The sequence below is a fragment of the Ornithorhynchus anatinus genome, chromosome 3 (assembly GCF_004115215.2).
Source record: "Ornithorhynchus anatinus isolate Pmale09 chromosome 3, mOrnAna1.pri.v4, whole genome shotgun sequence".
Lineage (NCBI taxonomy): Eukaryota > Metazoa > Chordata > Mammalia > Monotremata > Ornithorhynchidae > Ornithorhynchus > Ornithorhynchus anatinus.
Genome location: NC_041730.1, coordinates 57,892,850 through 57,906,106, shown reverse-complemented (window position 1 = coordinate 57,906,106; position 13,257 = coordinate 57,892,850). Strand labels below are relative to the sequence as shown.

Genomic DNA, 13,257 nt, shown 5'->3' with positions numbered 1-13,257 from the left:
GTGGGTCAGGAACTATGTCCTGATAAACTTGTATATAAGCCAGTACTTGGAAGAATGCTTGACACATAGCAAGTGCTTAAATACCATTTCTCTCTTTTTTAAAAAAAAAGTCTACCTAGAATCTTTGAAAACATAATAGATTATATTTATTAAGCACTATACGCCAAGCCCTGTACTACGTATTCAGTCTATGCTCATTGGACACAATTCCTGTCTCAGATGAGGCTCATAATCTAAGTGAAAGACAAGGTATTGAATCCCCATTTTGCAGATAAAGGTGAAGCACAGACAACTTAAATGACTTGTCCAAGGTTAAACGGCAAGCAAATAATGGAGCCAGGCTTAGAAACCATGTCCATGTTTTTTCCGCAAGACCATGCTTCTTTTTTCGTATATGTTAGGGCTTTCAATCAGACTGAGGGAATGAAGGTAGACCATCAAGTAACATAACCAGAGAGAGTCTGACTGTTAAGATTTCTGAACCACAGAGAAGCCCTTAGAGTGCAAAACAGTTCTTATAGTCCCTTAGAGAAGGCTTCAGATCAAATACTCCCTTGCCCTCCTTGCTAATCTGACCCAACTGTACATACATAGTATCTACTTTGGGAGGCTGATCACTTGCATGCCTACCCAGGAAGCTGTCACTGTCCCTACAGATTTGCACTAGAGGGTTCCTCAGAGTTCATGACTGTGGCTGAGGAAAGTACTGATGGGGAGAGGCAGAAGTAGCCCTAGTAGTATCAGGGAAAACCATAGCCACTACACTTACCTCTGCACTGGTGGAGACATGATAAGTATTGGAGGCAAAGGAAAACTACTATAGTTTACCAACCACACAAGGATGAGGGAAAATTATCCCAAAATTCTTTCAATAATGAAAGAAAGATTGATAATATTACTAAGAATAATAAGAATCATGATCATCAAATCAATGATGAACTCCAATCCATCTTACTCCTGGTAAAAGAGTATATCCTGTGGTGTTTTCACAGTGAATCATCTATTTTTGTTTCTAATGTCATTACAAGAAAATAAGTGTTATCAGTGGGTTGCTGAGAAAGCAAGATGGATCAGAATAAAGGTCATGGTGGAAAAACAAACAATAAAACAATCACTAGTGTCTACTGCTCAGCTCTGCCCAGGATCTCAAGGACATCAGCTTAGTTAGGGACAGTGGAAGAGCCAAGATGTAGATTTGGGATACCATCTGAATAACTATGTTGGTTTTGTATGTTTGCTGACCACTGCACTGCCCTTGGAGGGCTGAATGAACATTCCAGCTACCACAAGTCATTTGTACTCCCTCTGAATGTGCACTAAATCCAACAGGCTCTCTTATGTACAAACAACAACAGAAGAGCAATTTTCATTTCTGTGCTGTGTAGGCAATATTTCTGAAACCAGGACTGCACAACTCAGAAACATGTTCAGAGTTGCCAGGGTTCCACTGAGGAATTATTGCCAAGAGCCAGGAATATGTCCACAGAGTCTTTCCCAAATGCTCCCTTTAGTTGGAGTTGAATGCTGAGTAGTTTGTATTTCTACTTGAAGTTTCACACTTTAGGTTGGGTTCCAAGATAGCTCACCTTCTACGAAGAAGAAGAACCATGAGTTCTGGTGGCAGGGAATGTGCAGAGTCTTCTAATTACCTCATGGAGAAGAAAGGGGCAGGTCACCTAGACCAAATTTAGCCTGAAGCAAATTAGACTTTCAGAGTAGAAGAAACAGCTCCGAGATCTTCATGCATTTCTGGTCTTTTACAAATAGTTCCATTTCACCCTTTTCTTTTTCCATGAAAAAAATAATTCTAGTCACACTCTGCATTTCCTTGCCTTTATGCCCTTTACACCACCTTCTCTACTTAGCTCAACTCAAATCTCTCTTCCATCCCTTTGCCGATTTCATACCACGAATGCTGAGCCCTGGATCACCTCCACAGTCCAATTCCTTTGCTCCTGTTCATGAGCTTCAGAGCACTGCTCGTGAAAATCCAGTTGGTAGGCCCAACCTCATCCACTTTGAGTTCATCCTTGCCTGGTTTAGCTCTGCCCAACAACATTATTTCTCCATCCATATTGACTCCCCTGCCCACTGCCCTCACCAGTTGTTTCAGATGTTTAACTCCCTCCTCAAACATCCTGCCCTCTCGCACCACCTTGCCTCTAACCATCTGGCATGTAATTTGAAAAAATTGAAACAATCAAGAGTGATCTCCCTAAAATCTCCCCTGTTCCTCTCCAGTCCATCCCTCCCTCCTCTTGCCCCTTCAAATCTCCCATCTTTCCCAGCAGTATGTCAAGAGGAGATCTCCTGCATCCTCTCAAAATCCACCTCTACCAGCTGCACCTCTGAGCCCATCCTGTCACACTTTAATAAAAGCATGTGCCCTCTCCCTGACCACCATCTTCAACTGTTCACTCTCCAATGACTTCTTCCCCATTGCTTTCAAACATGGTCATGTCTCCCCTATCCGAAAAAATCTTCCCTAAACCCCATGACTCCCTCCAGTTATTACCCCATATCTCTCCTACCATTCTTTCCAAACTCCTTAAGCAAGTTGTCTACACATAATCTCTCTACTTTCTCTCCCACAGTTCTCTCCTTGACCACATTCGATCTGGCTTCTGCCCACCTTCTTCTGCCCACTTTCCTTCTTCTGTCTCAAGTCACCAGTGATCACCACTTTGCCAAATCTAGTGGCCTCTACTCTATCCTAATCTTCCTCAGTCTCCCAACTGCTTTCAACAATGTTGACCAACCCCTGCTTCTGTAAACATTATCCAACTTCAGCTTCACTGACATTGTCTTCCCTCTATCTTACCTCTATGGCCACTCATTCTCAGGCCCCTCCTCTGCCACCTACCCACTAAATGTGGAAGTCCGTTCTGAACCACTTTCTATTCTCCATCTACACCCACTCCCTTGGAGAACTCACTCACTCTGTTGGCTTCAAATGCCATCTATAGGCAGATGATTCCCAAATTTACATCTCTAGGCCTTTTCTTTCTCCTCCTCTGCAGTCTCATATTTCCTCCTGCCTTCAGAACATTTCTAATTGGATATCCCACCAGCGCCTCAACCTTCATATATCAAAAACAGAACTTCTCATATTCCCACCCAGATCATACTTGTCCTCCTCCTGACTTTCCCCATCACTGTAGACAGCACCCCATCCTTTTTGTCTCATGCCCCTAACCTTGTCATTATCCTTAACTCATCTACTTCATTCAACCCTCATATTCATTCTTTCTAAATCCTGCCTTTTTAACCTTCACATTGATAAAATCCACCCTTTCCTCTCTAGACTGCTATATTATCCTGTCCCACCTTACCACATCAGCTTCCTTCCTGCCTCCTGTCTCTCCCCACTCCAGTCCATATGTCACACTGTTGCCCAGGTATCTTTTCTTCAGAACTATTCTGTTCATGTTTTCTCACTCCTTAAAAGCCTTCAGTGGTTGCCCATCCAACTCCACATCAAAAAGAAACTCCTTCTATTAGCTTTAAAGCTCTCAATCACCTTGCCCATTCCTACCTACCTTGTTGCTTTCCTACTACAATCCAGCCCACATACTTTGTTCCTCTAATGCCAACCTACTCACTGTACCTCGATCTCACCTATCTCAGTGCTGACCTTTCACCTATCTCTTGCCCTTGGCCTGGAACACCAGCCCTCTTTTTATCTATTAGATACCCTCCAATGATCACCCTCTCCACCATCCAAGCCTTATTATAAGCACACCTCTTCTAATAAGGCTTTCTCTGACCAGGTCTGCATTTCCTCTTCTTCCACTCCCTTCTGTATCACACTTGCACTTTATTGACACTCTTTATTCACTCTCCCTTAGCCCCACAATACATATACATAGCCAAATTTATTTAAATTAATGTCTGTCTCCTCTAGACTGGTAGCTCATTGTGGGAAGGTAACATGTATACCAACTCTGTTGTATTGTACTCACCTGAGCACTCAGTAAGTATTCAATAAATACAATTGGTTGTTTTAACACAGTGGACCAAATTTACTCTAGTGGCTAAGTTCAACCCTTGAGATCATTTAGCTGTAATGGAGTATAGCTGGAAGAATGGATCCTTGAGAAATAATGACATCATGGCTGTCTGTGTAATTTGGTGACACCCTTAAGGCATTAAAGACTTCCATGGCCTCTTCTTCACGATGCCTAAATCCCTGCTTGGTTGAAAACCAGATCTTGGGGAGGTATATTCATGTTTTCTAAAAACTAGGAATTATTATTTATTCCTACCATTCACAGTGGTCATTTAATTCAGTAGTTCAAAATTCTAAGGGTGGGTGCGCATTGGTGGTGAATGAGGCAAACTCAAAACAGTTGTTCACCAAATCACAGTTTCATGAATACTGGTGCTCTCATGGAGGCCTGAAAATGATTGTTTCAAAATGAGAGCATGTCAAAATCAAATGATTGATTACTACAGGAAATTGTGCAAACCAAAAATATCAAGAGTTTCTAGAAGGATTTGCATAAATCCATGGACAAGAGGTCCAGAGTGGGTTTTAAGAGTGAAAATGTTGAGGTTGTTAGAAAATTCTTCCCTAATCTTGTGGTGAATAAAGGATTACTGAATCACGCTGCTCCCCATTGGTCTGATCCAATTGGACATTTCTCATGTTTTATGAGCTGCAATATATCCTAGTGGAAAGAACACAGCCCTGGAATAAGAAAACTAGGATTCTAATCTGTGGGCCAACACTTGCCTAGTGGTGTGATAATGGGCAAGCCATATAACTTCTCTTTACCTCAGTTTCCTTATCTATTAAATGGGCTTAAAGCACATTTCTGCCTCCCTCTTAGACTCTGAGCTTTTTATAGGATAGGTAATGTGACTGATCTGATTATCTTGCATCTATCCCAGCACTAGGACCATCTCCCCCCATTAGAGTTTAAGGTCCTCATTTACAGAATATTTGTCACTTTTTTATTCTGTACTTCAAAGCACTTAGTAGAGTCACACTGCAACTGATGCATACTATATACAGCTCTACTATATAGTAATCACTTAGTACAGTGCTCTGCACACAGTAAGCACTCAATAAATACAAATGAATGCATCACTTGATGCCACTATTATCATTAGCACTGAGTTTGAGGTGAAGGTCATTCAGTACCCTAAATGTGTAAATACTGCCTTTATAAGTGCCTTATATATCCAGACAGAAGTAAAGATTCGGATACTGGGGAAAATGGAGTCCAAGAAATGTTTCCGCTCAAAAGGGAGGTCTCTAAACTTTGGAAATAATGATGAAATTATTTTTGCTTCTTCAGGCTTTTCACATTAAGATGAACCAAATAAGATACTGGATTTTTTTTTGACATTCTTTTGTTTTTACCCTCTTGATATCTTTCCCCCGTCTCTGTTTTCTGAATTGTTCCCTTCCACCAGGCACCACACCAGATAACAGAATATCTCAGTGCTACAATGAAGAGAGAGTTTGGAGCAGGAGGTGACTCAGAGCAGTCTCTTGACAAGGGGCCTCAGAGAAATCCTGGCCAAAAAAATAAAATAAAAAGAAAATTAAAAAAATCAGAAAAGTAACTCTTCAAGGACAAAAGAATGTTTTAACAGCTGGATTCTCCTTCTGATTGAATCCCCTGCTCTCATGGTAGCACAAACACTTCACACACCTGTCCTTAGAAAGCTTAGTGAGAAGATGGATGATGATCTTTAAACCCCAGGGCCCCACCTCCCCTCCAACGCTCTTGCTTGAACATATTGGAACTTGGCCTCCAATGTTACCTTTCTGAATCACAAATTTAATAAGAAGAAATATTAGCATCATGTGATCCTTGAGAGGTTTCTGTCATTTATTACAGCCAGACTGCCAGTGATGTATTGTGCAGTTATATGCATGTCTTAACTAGGATCAATTATTAGAAAAATTACCAGATTCACAGGTTCATTTATGTGATGGAAATATAAAGAGTGATTTTGGCTATAATTTGCAGCACTTCTCCATGCCCCTTCCCCCACCACCCCAACACACACACACACGAGACTTGTTTGCTCTATGATGGCATCACTGGGGGTACCAAGAAAGTATGTAAGGAGCTCTAGTTCCCCAGAACAAAATTAGTGCATGGTCAACCAAGGTGTTTCCTTGGTGTATACAGCTACAGAAAGCAAGTTTCAGTGTCTGCAAAGGAAAACAGTGGGTCCTACTTTATGGGGAGGGATTAGAAATGTGGGGATATCTTGAGCTCTGCCACAAATGTCTCTTACGATTAGTTCTCTGCACCCAGAGACATTGAGAATTTTTCATCCTGGCTATACTCAAAAATGAAGAACCTTACTGTCTTCCTCTTTACACAGAGGATTTGAGTACAAATGGAATGAAAGAAGCTAGAGAGGATTTGAAAATATAGTATGAAAGGAAAGGGAAGAAGTGAAAGCAGGGTTAAAAAAGAGTCTATGGTGTGTAGGTTCTGATCTTTATTCTAGGTAGTCTGGCTGGAAGGGTGGAAAAGATGGTGCAAAGGCTGGAATAGAGACTATCTCTAGAAGAGGATAGAAAAAGGCTAGTAAAATGATGAAAAATGAAGAAATTCAAGAAAGATTTGAATGTTTGAAAATGAGGTCAGCAGATGACTATAGTTCATTCACGAAATCATAATGTGCAGGGAAGGCAGAACCAAAAGGAGTCCCGGAAGAGTCTGAGGATGAAAAGACATTTTTATAGCAGTCCACCATGTTTGTTTTGCCAAATGCTTTACTAATCATCCAAGGACATTCCAAAGACAGAATGAGCTCTCATTGTTGCTCATTATAAATATACCAAAAAAATAAACTTTTTATAGAGTGACCAAACAAAACACAAATAGAAACTCCAAACTGGAGCATATGAACAATTGAGTTATTGTACAGAGGAACTAAAAAAACAGAATAACAGTGACAGAGGATGAGAATGACCGAAAGAGTGAGGTAGTCATATAACTGGATGGTATGACATCAAAAGAGCAAATAAAGAGAGGAGAATCTGAGATTTAAAAGGTAGATTAGACAGAAATAGAAACCTGAGAAATATTTGAATTTTTCAGTCTTAAAAAGCAAAGGCTGAGAAGGAACATGATACAAGTTTCCATAATTAAAAGAGCGAGGTCAGGGTAAATGCTGAACTGTTCACTTAATGATCTGATCCCAAGATGAGGTAGCAGTTGAGAAACAGCTTGGTGTAGTGGATAGAGTATGGGCCTGGGATTCAGAAGGTCATGGGTTCTAATCCTGATTCTGCCACTTATCTGCTGTGTGATCTTGGATGACTCACTTCACTTCTCTGCAACGCAGTGAACTCATCTGTAAAATGGGGATTGAAACTATAAGCCCCATGTGGGATAGAGACTGTGTCCAACATGATCTGCTTTGTATCCACCTCTGCTCTTAGTACAGTGTCTGGCACTTAGTAAGCACTTAACTAATACCACTATTATTACTGATTGTTGAAGTTGAAGGAGTTCAAAATAAACAAAAGAAGCACTTGTTCCCACAATGAGTGGCAAACAAAACATGATTACTATAAGGTATCAGGGATATATAAAGGGTCTCTCTGCTATGAATCAATGCCTTATTGTGGTAGGACAATTTGCATACACTGATGAAACTTAGAGCTATGCCATATAAGGCTACCCAAAATGGAAAGGTCTAAGCCAAAGCAACAAAGTCAATTCACCTGTACTGGGCAGCAGGGGCATGGGAAAGAAGCCAAAACAGATGATCAAGTGACCAAAACATTGATCAAAGGAAACAGCAGAGACTCAAATGTTTTACTGCACAGAAGAAGGCAGTGGTAAACCACTTCCATATCTTTACCAAGAAAACTCTATTGGTACACATACCAGAACAACTTAATAGAAGAAGATGGGATGTTCTGGAGAGGGTGTGTTCATGGAGTCACTATGGATCGGAAATGATTCAACGGCATTTGAATAAGATAAAGTGTTTGAATGCATTCCAAAGAAGACAGTGGTAGATGATGCAAATCTAAAAAATGGGGTTGGAGCAACATCTCACTATTCCAGCAAATACCCATTAAGGTCTTTGTTAGAAAGAGACCAGTGGATTCATCTGACTCAGGATGGCATTTTATATGGTTTTATAAACATCTATGTCATGAAAAACTGGGGATCTGAAAATGAGGGAAGAGCTGAAAGAACCCTTGCAGACAGAGAACATTCTCTTCTCAATGGGCATGTTAACCATAATAAAAGGCATCATCCTTGTTTGAAGTAGATGGAAGGATGACCAATCCATATTTATTAAAGTGGAAGACCTCACAGATTGAAGTAAAAGCCTCTAAGGTACCTCACTGAGTACCAGTAACCCTTCTAAAAATTGGGGACCAGATCCCTGGGGATAAGAGCATGAATTGTGCCAAGACCAGCATTCATGTCAATATTCCAACCCTGAAGCTCAGCTTTCAGGAATATGCTCATTTTCTTTGGGGTTATTCAACCATCATAAAACCAGAAAGCTTCTCCCCTACTCTCTTCACTCCTCCTTTCCCTCCCCTACCCCCAAGAAAATGTCTTGAAAAGCTAATAGAAACATCTCCAAAGGTTTCTTGGATTGCAACTAGCTGCTAAAAACCAATATTTTCATAATTTAAATGTAAATGAATCTGAAACATATGGATTAAATTTCCCCTTGATTTCACATGGGTTTTAAACACTAAGGAGAAATGTACTCAAATCCTAAATGTTGGGAAAACAGCATGGGATTTTTGATGAAACCAAAGGGTTGTTCTCTTCTACCACATCCTGGGATGCTGGAATTGGGACCACAGAGACATTTGTAATATTACTTCGCTGTCACTGACGAGCTAAACTGAGTCATTTCTAGTGCAAATAGCAATATGCAAATCTGGACCAAAATGCAGTAACAATATGCCTCTCAGCACTGTCACACAAAGGGAAAATGGGAGATTGGGAAAGGAGTCTCTCCTTTTTGTATCTAAGACTACACATTGTTAATCCTCTCAGGCTCAAGAAGAGAATTGAGCCCTTTGAGGATTTCTCAGACATACAAACCAAGGTCAGTAATATACATATATATATATGCTTCCAGGTAGACATATATTTCTGACCTTGGAAACATTTGAAAGCTTGCCTCTTAAACATGAAATTGAAAATCTCAACTGACCAGGTTCCCAGGCTTAATGCTATTAATTGAGCACACTAGCCATAGTGAGAGAAAAAGCCCATAAACTCAACTTCAAGTCCCTATTTGTTCCCCGGTGCCCTGAGTCAACTAATTTGACATTCCTAGAACTCTTTCATTTCTGTCTGTTAAGTGGTAAAAGTAACCCCATCCATTGCTGATTTCACTAGGGACCATCAGGGTGAAAGAGCTAATGCCTGTGAAATATTTTCATCAACATTGTCATCATCAATAGTATTTATTGAGTGTCTGAACTAGGCACTGAGGGAAATTACAAAAATAAGAATTAGACATGGTCTCTACCCTTGAGGAGAATGCCATTTAATTGGAGAATCAGAAAGATGTACAAAAATAATGCACTGACATACACTTAGCTGCAGCTCAAAAGGGTAAATAATAGAAATATACCATATACTTAAGCTTCCCTAGACATATAAAAAGTGTTGAGGTAGCTTAGCAGGAGTAGTTTACCAAGGGAAATATAGAGTGTAAGCCTGTCAAATGGCAGGGACTGTCTCTATCTGTTGCCAACTTGTTCATTCCAAGCGCTTAGTACAGTGCTCTGCACATAGTAAGCGCTCAATAAATACTATTGAATGAATGAATAGAGGGCATTGTGAACTTGTAGAGACTGGGTAAAATGGTCTCATTTGAAATATATGCCTAGTTGCTTCTTGAGCTTGGTGTTACTGTTTTGAAATAATGAGAAATAAACTGCATGGAGTCTATTCCATTTAGGATAGTGTCACCTCCCTAAGGGTTAAGTTTCCTGAGTTCTTTTCAAAAATCACATGATAATCTCAGATGCCTAAAAGAAAGCAGAGAGCAAGAAAAAGTAGTTGACATCTTTGTTCTTCCATTAATACCATATAACAGTTGAAATGGTAATAGCCAGGCTCTCAGCCATTGAGATGATCTATAATCCTAGACAACCGATTATAGGCACGTGCAGAAGAAGGGAAAGAGCCAACTGATTCCTAATGACAAGACCAGTAAGTGTCTTTGGGTGACATCTTCAACCCTATAGAGTCAAAGAAAGAGAGGCCAGTGGCTTCAAATGGAAATGTGTATTTAAGCAGAATAGTAGAATATGCTGTTTGCAGCTCAAGTCTTGGGAACTGCAGCTTCTGTTCTGGATGCTTTTTTAAAAACCACTTGAGCTCTTCCTTTGGTCAGTAAGCATTGTGAGTTTATACCCAGAGAGTGTAAGAGGTGTGGGGCGTCCAGGCAGTGGGGATCAGCTGCCAGCAATCAGTAGTTTTAAGATGTCACCAAACATAGAGCTGGCCCTATTTACAGCAGTAAATGGAGGGTACTGATATGACCCTCAGAGCTTATGGGGTTCTGGTATTTCTCTTGTAAGGAGTGGTCTTACTTTTAAAGATGAACGTGTTTGAGAAACAGCATGGTTTAGTGGATAGAGCATAAACCTGGGTTCTAATCCCAACTTTGCCACTTGTCTGCTGTGTGACTTGGGCAAGTCAATTAACTTCTCTATGCCTCAGTTTCCTCAACTATAAAATGGTTATTAAGACTGTGAGTCCCACAGGACATGGACTGTGTCTAATCTGATTAGCTTGAATCTTCCACAACACTCAGTACAATGCCTGGCACGTATTAAGCACTTAAATACCCCTTTAAAAAAAAGATGTGGTTCTGAAAGCCTTCATTCCCCTTTGGGCAGGTGGTATTCACCCCACAGCACAGATATAGATAGATAGATAGATAGATAGATAGATAGATAGATAAATTACTTAAATTAATGCCCCTCCCCCCCCCCCCCCAGACTGTAAGCTCACTGTAGGTGGGGAACGTCTACCAATTCTATTGTATTACACTCTTCCAAAGGCTTAATACAGTGCTCTGCATACAGTAAGTGCTCAGTAAATACCATGGATTGATTGATTCAAGCTTACTGGAAGAAATCGTTTCTACGTCTGTCTACATTTTATACCCATCCACGTATGACCTACAAAATGAATTTAGATTCAGATGAGCACATATCCCAGTACAGAAGATAGAGTCTTTAGGATTTTGATTTTGCCCTGACTCCACTTGAGGTTCTCTAGAACATGTTTGTGTCCCCCCAAAATGTCAACTGAGATGGCCACATCTTAACTGACGAAAGGATTAGGTAGAGAGGGAAACATCTCCCTGGCTTTACCTCATTTTAGCTCCCCATGAACCTTAGTAACCAGATCTAGGCTTCCCTCTTCACAGTGACACCCTCACCTCTCTCCTATTCCTCTTTTCTTTCCCAGATACTGATCCTGTTCCCACAGAATCAGTCTCTGCTGTTGAATCCACAGCAAGGCTCTCTCTGATATGGATGCTCTACCACTCTGTCCCAATCAGATGTTCAAGTGGTTCTTGTCTTTAAGTCCCTCTGTCTCAGCTTTTGAACTCCTCCTGACATATTTATTTTGCCTCTTTCCATGACCCATCCCTTACAACTAAATGAACTAAAAGAAGTCATCTTTGACCTCACAGAATGTTCAGCAGTGGCAAACTCTTCTTAATAGGCATAGATAAAATTAATGATGGAATGTTGATTTCCAGAGATGGTGTAGTGAAAGAAAAATTTGAAGAGGCAAATGCACAGGGAAAGATTGAAACCAGAGATGCTTTCTACCTTTGAAAATTGAAAACTGATTCCATTATTCTAAAGTACTTTAGAAGAGGATAAACTGTTACATATGTAAATTGATTCAAATTTGTACACAAACTATTGCCTTCAGAATTCCCCTCAGTGCAAAATTCTCACAGGCCTTATCAAAATCATAATGTTTACACTTTAAAATCAATAACTAGTGAGTCCACCACAAATTTCCTCTGAGATAGTTCCTGAAGAGTCACCAGATTTAACACATGCAGCTTTTCTCTTTGGCATGGCTAGAGAAAGACATAATGAATGAGGCCAGCACATGAATAAAGAAATCCTAGCAGTCACTGAATTCCATTGTCATAGGTGTAAGGTTTCAATGGTAATGAAGGTGTAGAAGCTGTATAATTTCCAGTTATTGCTTCTCCATGTTATTGGACACCCACCACATCTTGACACAACAATTGTCTGCAAGATAAATAATGCCTCCATCACAGAAGTCTTGAATAACCTGTCCAACTACCAAGGCCAATAGGAGTGAAGATAAACAGAAATAAATAAATTATTTACCTGACATCTGTACACTTATTTTACTCCCACTTCAAAGGGCATCCTCAATGGCCCCTGGCCCCTGAAAATCAAGGCAGAATAAAACAGTGCTTTTCAAATCACAAACAAAAAAGCTGAGTATTATTCTTTCCCCTCCCCCTTTTGCATCCCTTACTTAATGGATCAAACTTACTTCATTTGTGCCTCCATCAGCCCTGAATAGCCAAGGAATTAATTTGACTTCTTCTGAGCTAATTGTCATCCTGACCCAGGTTATCTAAAACAAGGCAGACATTAAAATGGGTTGAAGTTGGGGCAGGGGAACTCAGGAAGGAGGAATGTGGCCATATTTGGAATGCATGGGATAGAATTATTTATAACCTAGCTATGCACAGCTGGGCTGCAACAAGGGCTGTGGTCCAGTTGAGTAAGGTTTAAAGGTGTCTTTATTTTGGGTTACAGAGCTCCACAGTCACCCGGCTGTGTTCTCACTCTAATCCCCTTCCACACCCTCTGTGCTCACTATTTCTGTGCACCTGCTCCCCAATTAAGCCACACACCTGCAGGGTCTTTGCTTCTAGCCCTCTGAATTGCAGCCTTTAACCCACTCCACACCATAGGGGTACATTACATCTTGAAGATTTCCTTGCTGAGGCAAGAGAAATGAGATTGTCACCGGCCCCAGGTGCCTGAATATCTAAGACAAAGATAGCATTTTGCAGTGCTACATCTATTCTTTGACAATTCAGACTCTCTACCTTTGGGGCATACATATTAAAGTATATGTCTGTGGGAGAGAGAAAGTCAGACTATTCCTTTTTCTTCCTCTACCACATTGATTCACTAAAGCTTGAGGGGTTCAGAATTTAGTCTGACGTTATTTTGGGAGGGAGAATTAGGCAAGGCTGGTCTTTCAT

General features: G+C 40.5%; 1 long non-coding RNA gene across 1 annotated transcript in view; it reads right to left on the bottom strand.

Annotated features, from left to right (window-relative positions):
- Window positions 1-12,806, bottom strand: part of LOC114810263 — a 113,137-nt gene extending 100,331 nt beyond the window's left edge. The window contains exons 1-3 of the long non-coding RNA XR_003757982.2: window positions 12,722-12,806; window positions 12,534-12,617; window positions 12,362-12,422 (exon numbers count right to left, since the gene is read on the bottom strand). This is a non-coding gene — a long non-coding RNA (uncharacterized LOC114810263). The remainder of the gene's footprint in view (window positions 1-12,361; window positions 12,423-12,533; window positions 12,618-12,721) is intronic.
- Between the last annotated feature and the right edge of the window lie 451 nt (window positions 12,807-13,257).